Consider the following 4164-nt stretch of genomic DNA (forward strand, 5'->3'; position numbering starts at 1 on the left):
GCTATGAGTCGGGGCCGACTCGACGGCACATAACAACACAACAACAAGCATAGAACTGGGGCTCAAGACTTCCAAGTCATTTTGCTATTATACTTTCTCCCTATTGAACTTGACTTTCCCTCAGCTCCCACACATCAACCTGCCTCATTTTCTCCATATCTTGTTTCAAACAAGCCACCCCACAGAGTGACAAAATCCCCATGAAAAGTGGCTTAGGTGTGACAGGAGGTAAAGGAAGTGCATATTCGGAAATGCATACACAATCCCTTACCTACAATTTCCAAATCCAAATATCTGTGAAAACTAGGTTTTATTTTTAATCCATTTGGTGGAAAAACCTGAGCTGAACTGATATAAGGCTATTTATAAATCTTTCTAAATCTTTATCTAACCTGCTTATTATAAATGTTTGTTCTGCTGCAGGAATATTAACCTGCATAGTTATGGAGAGCTGCCCTGACCCTGCTGCTGCAGGTGTTGGGTAACATACTACTTTTCTAAAACACGACATATTCAGAATTCTGATGCTTATCAGACCCCAAGAGTTTCTGATAAGAGATTGCAAGCTTTGGCTAATGCTTTCCTAAATGTCTGGCATTTGAAATTATGCCTGTAAAATGTTTCTTTTTTTCCTCATGATAACTAACATTTTTGAAAAGGTCTTTCCAAGAACATATTCAATTTTAAGACCTGATTAAGATCAGGCACAGCTGAGGAGTGTGGATGTGTGAGATTCCATTCTGAAATAGAGGAAATGAGTAAAGTTTGCACACAGAACAGAGATCTCCACCCCCACCCCTTCTTTCTCTGGTTCCCACAGTGCTGGCTAGCTAGTGTTATATGTGCCCTTCTCTAGTCATGAGACCAGACAAATCTCTTGCATGAACTTTATGTTGTTGTTGTTATGTATTGTCAAGTCAGACCCAACTCCTAGCGACCTCTCCTTGGGTTGCCGAGGCAGTATCACTATGGAAGTAGAATGCTCAACCTTCCTTCAGAGGAGTGGCTGGTGGGTTTGAACCGCCAGCCTTCTGGTTAGCAGTCAAGTGCCTTAGGCGCCATAGATACTAATATTTAAATCCACTGCCATCACGTTGATTCCCACTCATAGCAACCTTATGGAACAGAGTAGAACTGCCCTATAGGTTTTCCAAGGCTGTAAGTCTTATGTAAGCAGATTGCCTCATCTTTCTCCCACAGAGCAGCTGGTGGGTTCAGACCTTTTGGTTAGTAGCTAAGTGCTTTAAGCACTGTGCCACCAGAGTTCTTATATTGATATTTAGGGTTTTTTTGGATAAAATGGGCAGATTCCTCTCTGGTACGACCCAGTCCAGCAGCCCGTCTATCCCTGCACACAGAGCTTACTATCACCTTTTTAGTGTCTTACTTTTAAATTTAAAATGACAGCCAAGGATCACAAGTATTTGAGAAAATTTTGAAGCATGAAAGACAGGAGGAACCAAAACAAACAGAAACAACAATAAAAATAAAATCACAAGAAATAAAGACAATACCAGAAGCAGAACAAAGTTCACAAAAACTATATAGTCCTAGATGAGAGAAGATATTGCATCAATAAAATAAGAACATTGTGTGAATAAAAGGAATATTCAGAGAATAAGAAAGAACTTTTGGGAATTAAAAATATGATAACAGAAATGAAAAATCAGCAGAGGTATGGAATGTAAAGTGAAGAAATCTTGCAGAAAGTCAAACAAACAAACAAAAAAAGGCAATCAAATGAAAAATTAAAAAGGTTAAGCTTAGAGGATCAGTCCAAGATTTAAATTTCGTCTAATACCTAAATCACAGGACTTACAGGAAAAAAAAAAAAAAAAGAAACAATGGAGGGGAAGAATTATAAAAGACAACGAAATTCCCGGAATAAAGGACAGGGGCTTCTGGATTGAAAGGCTCACTTGAGTGACTAGGGCTGAGAATGAAAAAAACAAAGAACAACAAAAAACCCCACAAACATACCCATATCATTGTGCAGTAACCAAAAGAAAAGCTTCCAGATAGAGGAAGGGAAAAGAAACAAACAAAAAAACTGGTTACATATAAGAACAGAAATCTGATTGACATAAGATAGACCTCTACAGCAACACTTGAAGGTAGAAAACAACAAAGCTATACTTTTAAAATTCTGAGAAGAAATGATTCCCAACTGAAAATTTATGTGCACACAAATTATTAAGCAAATGTGAGGATGAAATAATGGCAGTTTTGGATATGGGATGCTGAACTATTTTACCCCCCTACCTTCTTCCTCAGAAATATACTATGGATATACTCCTCTAACACTCAGGAGCAAACTAAGAAATAAGAAGAAATGGGATTTTCTTTTAAGCTCAGAGAGCAACCAGTTTAGCTTGGAGTAGGAGGTAAGAAGATTCCAGAAGGAGATCCACAAGAATTTTTATTTTTTTAAAAGAAAGGAAAATTGATTGATTACATGTATACATATATTTGGCCATGATGCATTTTATAGTTTTGTTGGGAAGTTGAGAGCTGAATTAGTGGCAGGTATATAGAAAATTAAGCAAATAAACAAAAGAGTCAAAGTAGACTCCAGAAATAATAATAAAGGAAAGTTAAGCTGTGAACAATAATTTATCTTGTCAAAACAATGCAACTTCAAATATTGACTTAATGTTATTGTTGTTGTTGTTTTGTGCCGTCGAGTCGGCCCCGACTCATAGAGACCCCTCCTTGGGTTTCCGAGGCAGTATCACTACGGAAGTAGGATTGCCCAACCTTCCTTCCAAGGAGTGGCTGGTGGGTTTGAAGCGCCAGCCGTCTGGTTAGCAGGCAAGTGTCTTAGCCACTATGATTGACTTAATAGAAGGGGATATATTGGGAGATTGTGGGAAGGAGAAGTGATACACGGGATGATGGTAAAAGAGAGATACTCATTTATATATATATATAGTAGGAAATCAATGAATAATATCTAACATTGGGGGAAAAAAGCCATATAAGCACACTATTGTGACACACTGAGATAATGCTAGGAAGAAATAGACAAGAGTTGAAAGCCATTGTATTTGGGTAGCAGGGCTTGCTATGTGTTTCATTATAAGCATTACAGTACAAATGGACTTGAGAAAATGTACGTAGATTTCTTTGACATTTAAGAAGGGCTTGGTATCTCTCCAAATACCAGATTGACAGCTAAAATAGGCATGAGCAAAACAGAGTGATTGTTTGCTGTAGAGAACATATTAACAACACAATCAAACAAATGAGTAGGATCCCCTTGTTTGGGGTGTTTTGCATATGGCAGTCACAGAAGAGCTTCAGAAGCGATGAACTTCCCTTTTCTGGTTCTGTAAAAATAAACTCTTAAACCGTTTCTCCTTTTGTCAGAACCTGTGTGTTCAGTGCTCAGTTCATGTTTAATTCCAGCTCTTTTCTGTGATCTCTTGCCCATCTTTAGCCTAACCCTGGAGGGAAGAAAGTCATCCAGGAGGCATGCTAGTGTGAATTCTGGCTCAGCCATTTACCAGCTTTGTGCCATTAAGAAGGGCAAGAGTTCTGGAAGGGAAGGCAGAAATAATCTAAGAAGTCTCTTAATTTTACCAGAAATCCATTTTTGTTGGTTAATAGATTCTTTAAAAAAAAAGAAAAAATTTGTTGAGTTTTAGATTAAAGTTTACACAGCAAATTAGTTTCCCATTCAACAATTCACAATTGTTAGTGATGTTAGTTGGTTGCTATCCCCTACAATGTGTCAGCACTCTCCCCATTTCTATCCTGCCTTCCCCATATCTGTCCCCCAAATTTCCCTGCCCTTCCTTGTCTTCTCATCTTTGCTTTTGGGCAGATGTCTCTTGTATGATCTTGTATAGTTGATTGTTCTAAGGAGAACATTCCACGTGGCTGTTACTGCTCACTTTATAGGCCAATCTATTTGACTGAAATGTGGCCTCTGGGAGTGGCTTTCTTTTTTTTTTTTTTTATTTTAAGAGCTTGTTTTACATTCAATGTTATGTGTACATTTAGTTTCATTCCCCATTTACCATGTCCAACCCTAACCCAATCTCCTCCCCTCCCTACCCAGTAACCCTCCCCCTATGCCTTTCATATTTATGAAATCCTGTTTGTCCTCCATTTCCTCAATTTGAATGTTGGTCCTCTGGTGTCTTGTGGTCTATTGCTCTA

The sequence above is a fragment of the Orycteropus afer genome, unplaced genomic scaffold, assembly GCF_000298275.1.
Source record: "Orycteropus afer afer isolate SDZICR_OR568_19922 unplaced genomic scaffold, OryAfe1.0 scaffold00032, whole genome shotgun sequence".
Classification (NCBI taxonomy): Eukaryota; Metazoa; Chordata; class Mammalia; order Tubulidentata; family Orycteropodidae; genus Orycteropus; species Orycteropus afer.